General features: G+C 41.4%; 1 long non-coding RNA gene across 1 annotated transcript in view; it reads right to left on the reverse strand.

Moving 5' to 3' along the window:
* Positions 1-597: 597 nt before the first annotated feature.
* Positions 598-17,294, reverse strand: part of LOC130860378 (uncharacterized) — a 32,709-nt gene continuing 16,012 nt past the window's right edge. Inside the window, exon 4 of the long non-coding RNA XR_009055433.1 lies at positions 598-1,193. This is a non-coding gene — a long non-coding RNA (uncharacterized LOC130860378). The remainder of the gene's footprint in view (positions 1,194-17,294) is intronic.

A 17,294-nucleotide genomic window follows, 5' to 3' on the forward strand; every position in this document is an offset into this window, starting at 1 on the left:
AGTATGAAAGATATATTGTCCATACTACCAAAAACTTAGCTAGATATAGAAGTATATAAAAAGGCAAAAAAATAAAAATAGAATAAAAAATATCATTAAAAAATTATGTTATAAAACTTGTAGATCCCTTAGGACTAAGATCTTAATTAATAAAGAAAAAAAAAAAGAGAGAACAAAAAAATCCAGAACTGATCCCAGAATGGACCAGTTCAATAGGATTGATACTAGTATTTCTGTTTCCTTAGAGTCTCAGCTGTAAGTGTCCTTCTCCTCGCCTTGGGTTTTTTGGCATTATTCTGTGACCAGCAGAGGTTCCTTTATTGTTCGTCTGTAAGCGTCAGTGTGTGGGGAGGGAGAGGGTACAATAGTGGCTCCTTCCCCTGGGAGTGAGTGAGCAGTGGTGCACTGTTGTTTCAGTCGGGCTTGGAGGTGCCTGTTGCAGAGGGACGCTGGTGACTCAGGTGTAAACAGAAAGTCTCAGAGTTGGGCCTCTCTTGGGTTTTTTTTTTTTCTTTTCCTCGGCAGCCTCCCTGCTGCAGGCGTTACAAGGGGTTTTAATCTAGCCCTGCCTGAGTGCCTGAGGGTGCTTGTTATCCCTGAGCACCTTAGGTGGCCCACAGGGCGTCTCTCCACTGCCTGTTGCAGAGGCGGGGAAAGAGAGAGAGAGGCTATGCCCACGGCTCCTCCCCACTGCCGGTGAGCCTGCAGCATCCAGCCGCCATCATGGCCGGGCAGCTCTCAGGGGCAGGCACTCCTCACCGCGGACCTCTTCCCTCCTGTCCTCTCGGTCCATCACCTGACTGGCAACAATTTTTCTCACCCTGAACCAGCTCCCTGGTTCCCATGCTCCCACTCCTGAACCCTCTGTTCAGCTGTGAATTGATGTCTCGGTCCAGGAACGCTGAGCTGCATTGCGGACCCTCCGTATGTTTCTCACTCCCTCCTGTCTGCCACGGCTCCACCGCTTCATCCTCTTTGAGCCATCGTAGATGCTTCCCTACCAGTTATGTTGGGCTCCTTGCGGTCCTTTCTGGTGTCCGAGGCCGTCTGCTGGTGTTCAGCCGGTTCTCTGTGGGAAATATTGCGTCCTTCGGTGCATTCCCAATGCATCTGTGGAGAGGGATGCATTCCACGTCCCTCTACTTCGCTGCCATCTTTTTCGAGACACTATACTTATTTTACAGAAGCAGCAGCTGCTGAACACAAACAAGCTGATTAAGTTTCCAAGTGTCACACAGCTAGTACATGTTGGGAAATTCAATATAACTTCTTATCAGAGTTCTTTATTCTTCTATCAAAGTTTGTGCAAAGGTTCCAATGTAGGGCACCAGAGTATTAGGAATGTCCCTCTGGTTTTTGTTTATCAGCTCATACTGTTGACTTCTGAGATGCTCGTTGACCTGAAATCCCACCCTGCTGATTTCCTGGGACATAGGCATCCTTACAAATTTGGGTAAGGACAATGGTCGCTATCCACGTTCTTTAGCTGCACCACACAAGCATTCTTTCTATAGTCTGGGGAACTTCCTGGAGGGAGGTCATTAGTTGGACGTGAGACAATGGACCATGAGAATAAAGAAGAACCATAGCTTCTCTTTCCCAATTTAGAGAAACTTATGAGGAAATGAATTAGCCTGATTTTTTTTTTTTTTTTGAACTGGGAGATGAGAAAACAAGAAGCGAACAAAATTAATAGTCCAATAAATTATTCTGCCACACACATACGACTTTAAACAAAATCTGGTCACTTCAGCACTCTGTACAATGCCACTGATTTTTTAAATTGTGTCCTGTTCTTCACTGAGGCCACTTGTAACCATACAATGTGAATTGTTTCTTTGGAGAGCTTTGCAATCTTTCTAGTAGACTTCCCTTCCAGATGTTTCATGGTGCTGTGTCATGACTATTTTTTTCTCTGAACTTCTTGAAATCTACTTCTTAAAGCAAACTTCAGACTATGCTCAGTCTTCCTTCCTCTGGCTTTGAGATCAACTAACAAACATGGCAGCTTCTACCCAAAGGCCAATCTCTTTCCTTTCCCTATGTGTTGAGGCCCAAAATATCAGTTCCCTGAGACACTTTTTCTTCTCCAGACAGTAATAGACAGTAAAGAATTTGTCAGAAACTCTTCTTTGAGCCAAAGGAGTGTTTTGGCAGATGTTACATGTTGGCTTTGTGTCCTGTCTTGGTTAGGATGTGTTGTTCATTTCTGTAGCTGGTTGCTTATGCTTAGAATGGGTACCCACTATGATACACCTGTGTTTCTCTCCTGCCATCCTTATGGAAATGGACTCTAAAGTCTAATGGGCAGATTTCCACAATGTATACACTCCTGATATACATAACTCCAAATCCCAGCTTAAAAGATGCATTAAAAAAATAATAATAAGGCTCACACTTAAATCACCATATTACGATTTCAAGTTTCAACACAGCAAGTCTCAGTAATCCTTAAAAGATTAATATCTCAATTTCATAACTTAATATATAGGTATACGTACTCTTATCCTGTTTATTATTATTATATTTTTAAGAATTAGCAGATATTTGATATATTTTCCTTTCTTCACTTTATCTCCATGTATTTTCACTCACTCTCTCCCTGGTTTGGTGCTGTTTAATTGACAGATAAACTATCTAGTAGACCATAAATTCTCAAAGCTCACAGTACATAACAAGCACCTGTAGAATGAATTTAGAGCTGCAAATTCAATGACTTCCAATCCCCTTTTCCTAATGGGCTCAGGAGGTTTATGGTAGGGCCCAGGAATTAGTATTTGAGGCAATAATTCTGATGCAGACTACCCTTTGTTTCTATTCCATACAAACAAATGTTCCCCCTTTGGTGAGAAAGGCTACATTATCCAAGAGGCCATTATTCCAGTATCTTAAGCTATTGTCCAAAAATCCAAATGATTGCCAACACCATCTGTATAGCCAAATGTTCAACTTCAAGACAGTTTTTCTCTTCTAAAATCTTACGGATAGAAAAATATGTTGAAAATACCACCTAGGATCCGTAGTCCCTTTACTTCCTTTAACTTCCTACCCAACACTTCAGAAAGAATTCTATTTTCAAATGTCTTTAATCCTGGTATAAGTCAGCTAGAGCAAGAAATGGTTAGCCATCTTGCTAAAGCTATCCTTCCCTTACACAATACATGCTTTGGGAAAAACAAGACATCTCCTAAATGATAAAGATGTTTACATTCATCTGCATCTAAATGAATCAGTGGGAAGGTACCAACAGCCATGCCAAGTTACCCATGCCTCCTGTGATCAATGTCAAGCTTTCCTTTTCCCAATAGTGCTAGAAAATCATGCTTACTGGATCATGTCTTTCCAAAAGATCTGAAATCTCTAAGTCAGTTCTAAACCAAGTGCAATTTTGATCTAGGGGACATTTGGCAATGTCTAGAGACATTTGTGATTGTCATAAGTGGAGCTAGGAGTGCTACTGTCATCTTATGAGTAGAGGCCAAGGATGCTGCTAAACACCTTACAATGCACAGAGAATAAATATAAATTGTACTGGTACTGAGAAACTCTGCTCTATGCAAAACAAACCTCACAGCTGCCATGAATACACAGTAGCTATCATATGCTCTTTAATAATTTTTGTTGCTTATTAAGTATATACACCCCATTAGATCAGTATTACAGATTCTCAAATTTCACTCTCATGTCAACTGAAACAAAATACACAATGTAATTATGTTTTATTCAGCGAACTTGTTGAGGACTTATGCCCAGAAGACAGCCTCTCAGATAGCATCGAGGGACTACTCCAAAGGAGGAGCAAGGATATATAGGAATTCAAACAAACAAACAAAAAAAACAGGTAGTTGAACATCAAAAGATTACTGCTAATTTAAGAAAATCAGACATCTCAAGTTAATGAATTTAGCACTTTTCTATGTATGGGAAGATGTAAGAGTCTGGGCTCCCTGAAATCATTCCTTTGATAAGCACCCTAACAATCTGGGGCCAGTATCCTGTTTTTCTTCATCCTGAATCCCCTCAGGGTGCACAGTTGGGGGTAGTTGCATGGCTGATGGCTTGATGGCCTCAACATCCTTTGTTTACTGATGTGGCAGGAGGCATTTTTTTTTGTCTACACGTGTAACTCAGCTTTTGGCTTCCTTATATAATCTTTAATTCCATACATGCCTCTTTTTCTTCACTTGTCTGTATTAGAAACATTATCATGGACTTCTGTGTTTTTGTATGTCCTGCAACTCTTCCTTTGGAAGAACAGTATCTCACCTGCTCCTTCCATGTGATTTTTACAAGTCTGCCATTCACGTAGCTCCCTGCTCTCCTGAACACATGGGTGATCATGGGGACCAAAGCTAGGTCAATCTGTCTTTTTCTACTGGGAATGACACGCTTATACACTTGTGTGAAGACACACAAGAGCACAAGATAGTTGTAACTGATTATTCCAGTGGCAGCACTAAAAAGTAGGGTCACATATTGCTGCTGCTATAAGCTGCACTGATTCCTCTATCTGTGAACTATGCAGAAGACTTCCACAACACCCTTTCCTAATTTAAAATCGTTAGAGACCTACACTGTTGCTAATAGCCAAAGAATCTATAATGAAATGAAGGAGGACCCTATGGTCCTTCCCCCCTCCCACCTTCCCGCCCAAGGCTTCAGCCTGTCTTTCATCTGTACAAAAACCTGAGCCAAAGAATGTTTAGTGACTTCCCTGGTGTCACAGTGGTTAAGAATCTGCCTGCCAATGCAGGGGATACGTGTTTGATCCCTGGTCCAGGAATGATTTCAGGTAGGAATGACTTCGGGTAGCCTCGGCCCACAGCAGCTTGAAGCGGGGTTTCAGCTTCCGGTCAGTGACTGAGGTCGCGTAGTGGTGGTGAGAGCACTAGTCACTAGACCTGTGGCCAGTGACAAGGGCCTGGCCCTACAGCTTTGCAGAAAAGAATTCCCACAAAGACAGAACTTAGTGAAACAAGTAACGTATTTATTAGGGAAAAAAAAGGAGCAGAATACGTGTGGATAGACACAAGCGAGGGCTCAGAGAGAGTCATGCCCTTGCGGCAATTTAAATCACTTATATGGGGCATTTCTTCCGTGTTACCTTTGACCAATCATTCTGATTCGCCTGGTTCAAAGTCCACATTTGGTGTATCTCAGGATTTTCCCAAGTGTGTGTGCATCTCTTAGCCAAGATGGATTCCACTGAAGAGGCCTATGGGTAGGTTTGGCCACATGGCATCACTCCCCTTTTGATCTCCAAGGAGCCTTTCTGTGCATGTGTGGTCGGGGGAGGTCTGCTGACTTTGAGAATGAGGAATATGTGGTCTCTTATCTTCTATCTGGGCAGGGCCCAGTCTCCTCTCGCAATTGTCCCTTTATTCCTGCCTCAGAGTATCAGTCCACAGGGAAGAAAGCAGACTGTTTGCCCTGGGGGCCCATCTGTCTCCTGTCTCAGGAAGATCCCACATGCCACTGAGCAACTAAGCCCATACGCCACAACTACTGAGCCTGTGCTCTAGAGCCCATGAGCCACAACTACTGAAGCCCATGCACCTAGAGCCGGTGCTTGACAACAAGAGAAGCCACTGCAATGAGAAGCCCATGCACCGCAATGAAGAGTAGCCTGGCTCGCTGCAACTAGAGAAAGCCCGCTCACAGCAATGAAGACCCAACCTACCCAAAAATAAATAAATAAATTTATTTAAAAAAAAAAAGAATAAGTTTAATCAGGGAAATGAGAAAATGCAGAAACAAAGGAAAGCAGTCAAACAAAACAAAATAATAATTTGGTCGTTAAGCAAAGTCAAGGACCTTTACTTCCTCATCACAGGCTATAGATAACATTCTGAGTCATATCCTTTGAGCTGTTTTGTAGATACTGAAACCCCTACCAGGTGGAAAAAATTAACTACATGATGCCCAGACTGTAGCCATGACATAAGCTGCCACAATTCTGAGAACTGGCCTCAAAAAATGGGGAAACAAACTGACCCTGGAACTGAAGATCACTGTACTTAAAACAATCAGGATGACGCTGATCAGACCACTGCATTATCAATTTCAAGATGACTATCAGAGCTGACTGTGCTATTTCTGCCTGTAGCCTCCTCCCTCCACCTATACACCCCTAAACTCCCCTTTAAAAGCTCCTGCCCACTGGCTGTCAGCGGAGGAGTTGGCCTTTGGACATGAATCCGCCCTCCTCACCTTTTGCCTCTTTACTGGCTTTAGAGCATCCAGCAGCCGGACCCCACTTCCGGTAACAAAAGGATACACTTTTCTTTATCACTGAAAAGAAATATTCTACCAGCTGTTTCACCTCTTCTTTGGAAAGACTCCAACTTGAATTAGTTCACAATTAGTTAGAGCTTACCTCTGAGGAGGAGAAAAACTTGCATCCCTCAGAGCTCTGAAGTGTTGACCTCATCGTCCACTCAGGAAACAGACTATTTCAGAGGTGCTACTCAAAAGCTGGTCTGCCGTCCAAGGGCATCAGCAACACCTGTGACTTGTTAGAAATTCAAATAAGGAGACTCTCCGGACTGCACTGGTTCTCAAATTTCAGCATGCTGAAAGTCACCTGGAAAAGCTCGTTAAGGATCCCTGGGTGCACCCCGGAGATTTAGTAGGTTTGGGATGGGGCCCAAGAATTTGCTTTTCTAACAAGTTCCAAGGTGGTGTTACTATTGCCCTTATTCTTTAGACTACTTTAGAGGGCAACAGGGAGAACTTGTCACTTTTTCTGCTTTTAACCTTTATCTTATCTGACATAAAGCTCAGCTGCTTTTAGTTGCAAATAACAGAAACCGACTTAAATAAAAAAGGGAATTTATTTCTTCATACAAATTGTAGTTTAGAGGTTTGAGGGCTTCAGCTGTAGCCCAATTATGTTGCCAACTACCTGGTTCTTTCCAAGTAAATGACCTCCTTTTGAATACAACTGAAAACTGTGAAGCTGCAGATGTGGACATAATTACTCCTCAAACTTATCTTCAATCCTACTCATAGAGCATTTTTAGCACATTTTAGGGCCTCAATAAAAAGTAAATGTTAATACATTCTTCCTCCTCCTTGAAGACATCTATTATTTCTACCTAAAACAATTTCTTTTTTCCGCTTCCACATCATTTTGCCAACGAGAATAACTCCTATGCGCTAGGTAGAGAGTAGACAAGAAACAGACATGGTCCTTCTTTAAAAGTTTTAAAGTCAAGTTCAGACGACTTTCTAAGTTTTCTTCACCCTCTTCCCAAACCAGCTTAGGAATCCCTGCTACTCCAATCTTTCCTCTTATACAATGTATCACATAATACTGTGTATATATAATAAACGCTGTGTATATAGAAAAATATGAATAAGTATAAATTAGGCTCAATCATGTAGAAATGTTACCTGAAAACTAGGTTAGCCTCTTAGTGCTGTCGCCAAAAGACATACCAAGCCAAATTGTGGGAGAAGGAAGGAGTTATTTGCTGCGAGTAAGGAGAACACCGGGGACCTTTCCCAAAGCAGTGTCTCTCTAAACAGCAAAATTGGGGAAGTTTAAGCTATTGATACATGCATATTCATGAAGGGGCTTGGATGGTAGGCAGAGTCCAAGCTTTAGTTGATTGAAGTCAAGATGGTCAGAAAATGTCAACATCATCCTCCCTTAGATTCCAGCTGATCTGGTTGTTGGAATTTCAACTCTGCAAAACTGCTCAAGACAGTGCTTCAGGCTAGTCTTTACCATTGAAAGAGAACTGGGAGTCTTTACAACTGATATATTATCTTTGCTCTTGTTATTTTTCTAGCCTGGTAACAGCCCTTTGTTTCTGCATTCTTTTGTCCCCTTAAGATCATTTATTGAGACCTGTTCAAGATCAAGCATTGTGGCCGGGCTTAGATTACAAAAAGGCTTAAACCAAAAATGCCTTCTCTGATGTCAAGAAAGCCATGTCTGGTTCTTTCTCCAGGGACCCCCTACCCTATCTGCTTACAGAAAGAGATAACTGGGGGAAAATGACGGTGTGGCTATAAAGGCCGTGGGCTTTTATAACTTGGATCAGGATCCTTTCAACTGATCTTAGTAGGATACTCTCATTTTGAAATATGAAACACACAAGGGTGATAAAGATTGGGAAAACATAAAAATCCCATAAAAGAAATCATATTATGTTTTATTAAATCTAAATCTTAAAATATCTGATGGTGTCTTGAGAAATCAATAATATTGTATTTTTTTTTAATAATACTCTTCTGCCTTGGGATAGTTAACAACATTAACTGTTATTTTTCCATGTAAGCAAAAGAAAAGAAAAAGCCATAAGGTCCTGAATTGGACGTCTTGAGTTGAAAAAATCCCCTGAAGAGTACAGAGTTGATTTATAACTCCATTTGAGCCATTTGCTTTACTGATGGTCTTTTCTTCTTCCATCCAGCCTGGTAAAGCCCTGTCAAAGAAAACAAATGACTCTGACTCTGTGTGTCCTGTCAGTATCTACTTTATCTGGAGGCCTTCATGTTCTTCCCTTGTGCATGTCTAACAGTCACCTCTCAAGGTAAAGTGAGCACACATGGCTGAGCAAATGGGAAATAAAACTAGGGAAGTGTTTGGAGAAAGGGCAGAAAAGGAGAAGCTGTCTCCCACCCCCCACCTCACCTTGCCTTTAGGTTTCTCCCTTTTGTTCTTTTCCTCTCTCAACTCATTAACTCGGGCATTGGTATAGCCAAGATGACTTTTAATGGTTGTATTTTAATCTCTTGCTATCAACAGTAATGATGGAGGTTGTGATCTGGTGACATGGACAAAAGGCCAAGAAAGTGCCAAGACTGTATAGTGAGAAACAGCCCATTCTTCTATTGTGTGGCCATTCACACTGGACAGACAGGCAAACCACAGTAAACAAAGCAGTGAGACACCTGCTGGGCTATTTATATAGGAGAGGATCAATATTTTGTGGGACCAAAAGTTCTTTAAATTTGGGGCACCTAAGTAAAAAGGACACAAAATGACAAATAAAAAATGTGTAACAAAGTGTTTACAAAATGGCAAAAGAAATGGGTAAAATTATGAATGTTAAAGTGCTGACAGATACTACAACCATCACAAAATCCAGAAAAATAACATAATATTCTCATTAATAGACTTTCTTCTACCACTATAGTGCTTCCCCCATATATATGTCCAATCCCTTGTGCCATATATAGAGCACTTTTATATAGCAAATAACTCTGGCCCTGCAGGTTCTGGAGTTAAAAGATGTAACAGACTTTACTGATGTGGTTAAAATGTATTATGACTGCAAATTTTACAAGGCATATCAACATATTAATAATGCTCCTAGAAGACAACCTGGAAGGGGCCTGCTATAAACTGAATGTTTATGGCTCCCAAAATTCATATGCTAAATCCTAACTCCCAATATAACGGTGTTAGGAAGTGGCACCTTTGGAAGGTGATGAGGTCATTAGGGTGGAGCCTGCATGAATGGGATTAGTGCCTTTATAAAAGAGACTCCAGAGAGTTCCCTTCCCCCTGCCGTAGGTAAGGACATAGTGAAGACAGCTGTGAACCAGGATGCAGGATCTTAGCAGACATCAAACCTGTAGGCACCTCAGTTTCAGACATTTTAGCGTCCAGAACTATGAGAAATTTCTGTTGTTTATAAGTCACCCAGTCTACGGTAGTCAGTTATAGCAGCCTGAACAGGCTAAGACAGGGCCCAAGCAAGGAAGGGGCCCTGATTTTTAAGTTTCATTATCTTCACAGAAATCCATCTCATGTGCTAAGTGTACTTGGCTAGGAACTTGACTGTTAAAATTCAGTGACTATTTTGAGATCCTGTACTAGAAAAATTGGAGAGGTTTATGAGACACATGACAATGTGGGAGGGATCCTAATTATTTATTTACTTTCATCTTAGAATTCTGATCTATGTGAATGCATTGCATATTCAAAAAATAAGTAAATTATTTTTAAGTAAAAATTTAAAAAGAAACCTATAAGACATGGTTCTACTCTCATCCTTGATAAGCTTCTTCAAATTATGCTGGTGTGATAGAAGAGAAGAAAAAAACCAAGAAGTTTGAGAACTCTCAGGAATCTAACAAGGATACAGGCTCTAGGTCCTGTGAAAGTGTCAGGGCATCTCAACTCAGGCTTAGTTCTGAGCTGAAGGAAAGAGGATGAGGGCAAACAGGATAGAAATGTAGTCAAGAGGGGCCACTGTGGCCTCAGGAGATCAGTCCATTCACAAAAGTCCATTCATAAAAGCTTGTTTAGAGTGAGAGTAAGGGCCCAGACAAACCACTTGGTGCGAAGCAGCAGTTCTGCAACTGGAAGCTCATGCCAGGCCCAGCTGAATGGGCTGGACCAAGGTAAGCAGAGGAGGAAGTCTGCCTCCGAGAAGACTCTTACGCGCCCCTGGCTTGCCCCACACACACTTCACAGACCAAGCGGTCCACCACAAGACAGATTCTACACTCAATGGGAGATAGCCTTAGGCCACAGATGTGTGACAGGCTTCCTCATCACTCCTGTATGAGTTCTTGACCTACACAATCTGTAAACAAAATAAAATAACTGTCATTTTAAGTCATTACCTTTGGGGCAGTTTCTTACACAGCACAGTAACCAGAATACTCTTCTCCATCCATTTATTTCTGAAGCAAGATCCTTGGTAGGCACTTTGAACATAAATTATTTTTAACATGTTGTTGGGAGGTGAGTACATTGAGAAGCAGTTGCTCTAACCTCCAGAGGCAGTATGCATTCCAGTCCTGCTGTACCAGTGCATTCCAGGAGTGCCTAACTCCCACCCACGGCCTCTCCAACCCTGCTGTGTTTCTCTCTGTCCTATGTGCACACTATTTCTTTCATCAGGAGTACTCTCCCCCGTATCTCATTCCTTCCATCATGTTCCTCCCTTCCATCACCACCTTCTTTATCCAACTCCTCTTCTGATTGCACAGACCCCTGTAATCAAATTACCTGACCCAATTTGGGCTCTGCCACATACTTCCTATGGAATGTGGGGAATCAAACTCATTGATTTACTATCGAAAATAGTAATAACAACATCACAAAAGTATTTTTGACATTAATGAGCTGATGAATGGGTAAAATGTTAGTCCTTTTAGAAATGTTAATTATTGTTGCAAGCAAAAAGGTAGGTAAAACATAGTAAAAACATCAGCAAATGATGGAGTACTATCTATCAATACAGCAAATAAATGGCTCCACCATTAACAGTGGCCCTGGGCAGGTCACCTAATCTCTGCTCAGATACAAAATGGAGATAAAAGTTGCATTTACCTACAATATTAATACATGTAAAACGCTTAACCTAGCACCTGACATACACCAAATTCTCATCATAGATTAATGAAATTTAACTATGTACACTTAAATGCTCTTTGGAAGTTTAGGAAAGTCTTACATATTTTTTTAAATCTATTTTTTGGTTTGGAAGAATTAGAGAAAGCTTCATGATGAAGAAAGTATGTTGTCTGTGTTTTAAAATATAGGTGTCATTTTGACATAGAGAAAGATCTCAGAATTTGCTTTTAACCCAGAGAAGTAAAGGGGTACATTTTGCCCGCTAGCTGTCATTCTCAAAAAGTTAGTCTAATAGTCTAACCTTTCACGTAGGAAAGAGGCAAGGGGGGAGGAGGGGGAGGGGAGGTAATCTGCGGATTTCACAAACTGGGACCCTTAGAGGCAATGTAGGAACTGGACCCAAAGCCTGTGTTCTGGGGAAATTTCAAATGGAGGATCAAAATTCGATTTTAAAATTATTCAGTGAATCATCTATTCTGCTTTAAACAATTGGAAATATGATAATTAACTTTTTCTACATCAGGGTTAGACACACACACACACACACACACACACACACACACACAAACACACATAGTTTTACCTGCTCATCAATGCAGGAATCCTACTCTGACTGGTTTTCTTACTTCACCCACACACCCTCCCTCAGGCAATTTCAGCCACTCCCAGAAAAAGACCTAGCTAACAGAAGTGTAGCCCAAATAAACACGAAAGAAAGAAAGAAAGAAAGAAAGAAAGAGAGAGAGAGAGAGAGAGAGAGAGAGAAAGAAAGAAAGAAAGAAAGAAAGAAAGAAAGAAAGAAAGAAAGAAAGAAAAAGAAAGAAAGAAAGAAAGAAAAAGAAAGAAAGAAGGAAAGCGAGAGAAAGAAAAGGCAAGAGAAATGTTATTGTATATCCCTGTGGATCTAACCAGTAGGCTTCATTGTATTTCACAGGCAATAATTTTATTTTTAAAAGAAAATCTGTTAAGGGTAAGGGATTAGGAAAATGGTAATAAACCAAAAGAAAAAAAAAGTTTTTGAGGGAGAGTTTACCAAAAGAGAGAGCTGCTTGCCGAAGAGTAAAGGAAATTACTGGCTTCTCTGGCCCACTCTGGAGGGTGGGGTGAGGGAGATCAAGGTAGATGCTCTTGTCTTTCTAACAGTGAGCTCCTTTAGGACGTGCTGGCAAGAGGAAGCTGTGGGCGAGGTGTTTGCTAGGCAAGTCTTCTCAGAAAAGTGATTCCTTAAGTCTTTAGGTTCCTGGAGGTCATGTGACAGGTTATTTCCTGGTGGCCAATCTGAAGACTTTGGGGCCAAAAACAACTCTGTGTCACCCCACCCCCACAGCCCACTGCCACCTCATTATATTTCCTGTGCTTTGGGACTTTTCGACTAAGAAAGAATTCTCGCTTGAGTTAAAAGAAATAAACGCACAAAGACACCACCCTCCCAAATCCTAAATATACTTTAATGTAGGGCTACAGAGGGGCACATCCCTTTGAAATTCAGAACAGGCCTCACGGAAAAAAAAAAAAAATTGCATTCCTCTGATTTTTACCTGTGGCTTTCTGTGCTGGTTCAGTTTAAATCCTCTGTTATCCTGTTGCACAAAGCTCACTCTTGCAGGTTTCTCTAATTTCCTGCAAACGCTCCAAATAATAGTTATTTTCAGACCTCCTGGTCCATGAAATCTAAATGTACAAATGGAAAGAACCTTATAGGTTACAGTACCTGCAGCTGTCCAGCTCCTTCAGGTCTGACCAGAGGTTTGACTTCCCCAAGCGGCAGAGCTCAGAGAGCCCTTCAAAGAAAAGATGCTGTGACCCTCTCTGGCCATGACTTCAGGGGGCAGATGTCAGTGCTTCAGACCTCTGAACCCAGGCTCTTCGCATTCTACCCCAAAGCCTCCCTGTGTTCCTGACTCCTTGTTTTAGGGCTTCTCTTGTCTCTGCCCACATCCAGCCCATTAGCAGGAAGGCTGAGATCACTTATGTCTTGCTTTGGATTTCAATACCAATATTCACTCTGTTTATGGAAGATTTGTCCCTCACTTGGAGGATTTTAGACACTTCCCATGAATATGATCAGAAAGAAGGGTTTAAGAGAAAACTTCAAAATTACACCAGGAAAGCATTTACTCACTTGGTGCAAACATAAAGCAGAACTTGGATGAGGTAAAACATGGGCCAAACAGCATGTGGGAATTTATTCTTCCCTGTTCCTATGTCCTTCCTTAGCATGGACGGCCAAGCTGTGTCTAGCTGCCAGTAAACTTGCCCTGACATCCTGTTCTCACACACTCAGTCTCTTTGCTTTCTCTCTTCATTCCTGATGGTCTTTATGCCAGTTGGAAATTCTGCTGTTACAAAAACTAAACATGACTCAAAAAATCCCCCCAAAACAAACAACAACAACAAAAAACAACTCCTTCTCTCCCTTCCCAAGTCACATATCTGCACAGCCTGTTCTTTGACCACCCATGTGACCACAGTTGCTCATCTGGTCTTGTCTGCCATTAAGGCCGGTGGGGTCCCCCTCTGGAGTCTCTCTCAGGCTCATTGCTGTTTCCCATCTCTCCACAGCTTTGCTCTGGGCCAGAGGGCAGCCTTTCCTAACCCTGGGCCTGCAGAAGTGAGGCCTAAGCCAAATTATGCAATCTCCAAGGTCTTTGGGTCTTGGCTCTCCCATGCTCTTTGGCACTCTTCGTCCAGCTGGAAAATCATGCAGGCATATTATGTAGGCACCTAAGTATACTCCCCTATATGAGTTGTAGTCTTGCTAATTTAGAAGTATAGTGTGACATAGGCAGAATGGGAAATAAGCCTTAAATAGTTCTTAATTATCTCTAAAATATTTCTCTCCATTCTCGCTGTATGGTCCTGGTGCAGAACTTTATCATCTTTTACTTGGACACTAGCATCCTGACAAATCTCCATGTGACCTGTCTGCCTCTAACCTCTTTATTCTATGCATTTCATACTGCCACCACCGTAATCTATAGAAAATGAAGGTCTGACTATAATGAATCCTCTGCTTAAATGCCTCTGTACTTAAAGGATAAAAGCTAAGACCCATAGCATGGCATTCGATTTCCATCTCTTGGTCCAACACAAGGCACACATCAGGTGACAAGAATTGCACACGAGACATTGTTTCTTGACCACTCCATGCTCTACACACCCTGGGTCCTTCTCCTGGGATGTCATTCCCTAAGTTCTTTCCTAAAGAACTTTTTATCCCTGAAAGCTAAGCACGGAGATTCTACCCAGGCGTTATTTAGTTCAGAAACATCCACTCCCATAACATCCTGTGAATAACACATTCATACCACTTGTCACTTTATATTTTTCTTAAAATGTGTTGGGCTACTTTACTACCAATATGTATAAAATGTATTTATTGCAGAAAATTTGGAACATACAGGAAAATATGAAAAGGAAGCCAAATGAAAGCATCTAGAGATAGTCTACTAACATTCTGAGGTATATTTTCCAATCTTTGCCTCTATGCATAGATTCATATTTTTTTCTCTCTTGTTCCCTCTCACACAGCACACACATATACACTAAAGCACCTGCTTGCCAATCTAACATATTCTGTGATCACTCTTATTTTCCACCTGAAATTACATCATGAGCTTTGTTACAAACCCTTAAGTGTTCAGAGAGTAAGCTCCATGAGGGGTTGAAATGTGTGTGTATAAAACAAATACAGAGAGATGCTTAGATGAGTGAATAGAATAGGCTCTCAAGAATTGTTTGTTGAACTAATTTAATAAAGAAAATGATGAAAGGAGAGAGAAAAAAGAATATGAGAACAACTAGAGCACATGGAAGATAGAGAGACAAACAGAAGAATGTCAGGAATCATTCGAATAAGGCATTTATGACTTTTAAAGTCTTTATATACTTTATGTTTGACTACCACGGTAGCTTTCTGAAGTAGCTATAATAGTTATTTACAAATCGGGAAAGGGAAACTCAGAAAGGTTAAGTGACTTGCCCCAGCTTGTGCGCTTAATAAGTGGCAGAACTGGTTGTGGGAATCCATAAACTGTATTTATCTTACTCCACATGACTTCTGAAAAAGAAAGAGCAGCAACAAGATCCCTGCTGAGGTCTGAGAGCTCGGTGTCCCTGGTGTGGCGCCTGGCACATAGCTGGTGCTAAGTAAGTAACTCTTGAACTGACTGAGGAGTAGGGGTGAGAAACAACAAACAAGCAGGTGATGGTCAGTATCCAGGGTCAGGCATCCTCCATCCACTCTTTGTCCTCCTCACCATGCTTGCCTGACCTGACAAGGCAGGAGATCCGAAATGCCTGCTTCCAGTCTATGCCACTTTCATCATTCTCCAGAAACGCAAACTGATGATGTTCAACAATTTACTGGTTCCCTCTGCTCTTGGAAAATGTTCAAAATGTTCTCCTGGCTTAAAAGGCTCTTCATGACCGGACCCACTTCTCTCCATCTTTATGTCTCATTTCTCTTCTTCTTGTACATTCCAAACCCTGAAAGTGCTAGCACATTCTTCCTCTGCTCTTCTTTAGTAACTATTACTTTGATCCCTTCTTTTCTGACTGTATTAGTTTTCTGTTGATGTGTAGCAAATTACCACATAGGTAGCAGCTTTATACAAATCTCACTGGTTCTCTAGGTTAGATGTCTGGCATGGTGTGGCTGGGTTCCCTTCTTAAGGTCTTACTGGTCTAAAATCAAGGTATTGGCCAGGGTATAGGTTCTCATCTTCAGCTGAGGTTCCTCTTCCAAACTTACTGGTTATTGGCAGAATTCAGTTCCTGGTGGTTAGAGAACAGTGGTTGCCATTTCCTTGTTACATGGTTCCCTTCCTCTTCAAACCAACAACATTGCATCAAATCTTTCTGGTGCTTTGAACCTCTCTGGTTTCTGCATCTGCCTCCCTCTTCTGTATTAACCGTTCATGTGATTACATCACACACACTTGGATAATCAAGGCTAACCTCTACCTTAAGATCATCTGCTTTATTTTTTATTTCTCGGGTCTTGCTGTGTGGCTTACGGGATCTTAGTTCCCTGACCAGGGATTGAACCTGGGCCCCCAACAGTGAAAGTATCCTAGCCACTGGACTGCCAGCAAATTTCCAGTCATCTACTTTATAAACCCAATTAGCTCTGCAAAGGCCCTTTACCACGTAACATAAAATATTTACAGATATAACATGAAAAGGTGAAGGTCATGGTGGTCAAATTTCTGCCTATCCCACTGATCACTCCAAACTTGGCTTAGTGTCCTTATAGGACCCATGCCCATTCATTTCTGGGCTTTAAGCTTCATGAGGGCAGTGACTGCATCTACAGTAAGTTCCCTATATACAAACGAGCTCCATTCTGAGCACACATTTGTTAGTAAGTCCAACAAAGTTAGCCAAGGTACACAACTAACAAAATTGGCTATATAGTACTATACTGTAATAGGTTTATAATACTTTCTGCACAAATAATACATTAAAAAAACCACAAAAAATAAAGAAAACATTCTTAATCTTACAGCACATTACCTTGAAGAGTACAGTAATACAGTACAACAGCTGGCATATAGGGGCTGGCATCCAGTGAGTGAGATATAAGAGTTACTGATTGGAAGAGGGAGAGGAGATGGGAGATGGTAGAGCTGAAGGATTGTCAGCAATAGGAGATGGAGGGCAAGCTGAAGTTTCACTCACGCCTGACATCAATGGCACAGGTTCTGGTTCCTATGCTGGATTCAATTCTATCTACCCTCTTGAAAAAACGATCCAATGATGTCTGGGTAGTAGCTCTTTTTTTTCTTGTCAGAGATGACACGGTAGCACTGGATTACATTCTGAACGGCTGCTGCAATCTTCGTGTAGGTTGTTCGTGTATCGTTCTACGTTCTGGTCCTGTGCCTCAAAAACTAACAGTGCCTCAAATAGAACTAACTTACGTGATTGGACACACAAATGCACGTTTGCATCTTTGAAAGTTCACAAC

The sequence above is a fragment of the Hippopotamus amphibius genome, chromosome 9 (assembly GCF_030028045.1).
Source record: "Hippopotamus amphibius kiboko isolate mHipAmp2 chromosome 9, mHipAmp2.hap2, whole genome shotgun sequence".
NCBI classification, from domain to species: domain Eukaryota; kingdom Metazoa; phylum Chordata; class Mammalia; order Artiodactyla; family Hippopotamidae; genus Hippopotamus; species Hippopotamus amphibius.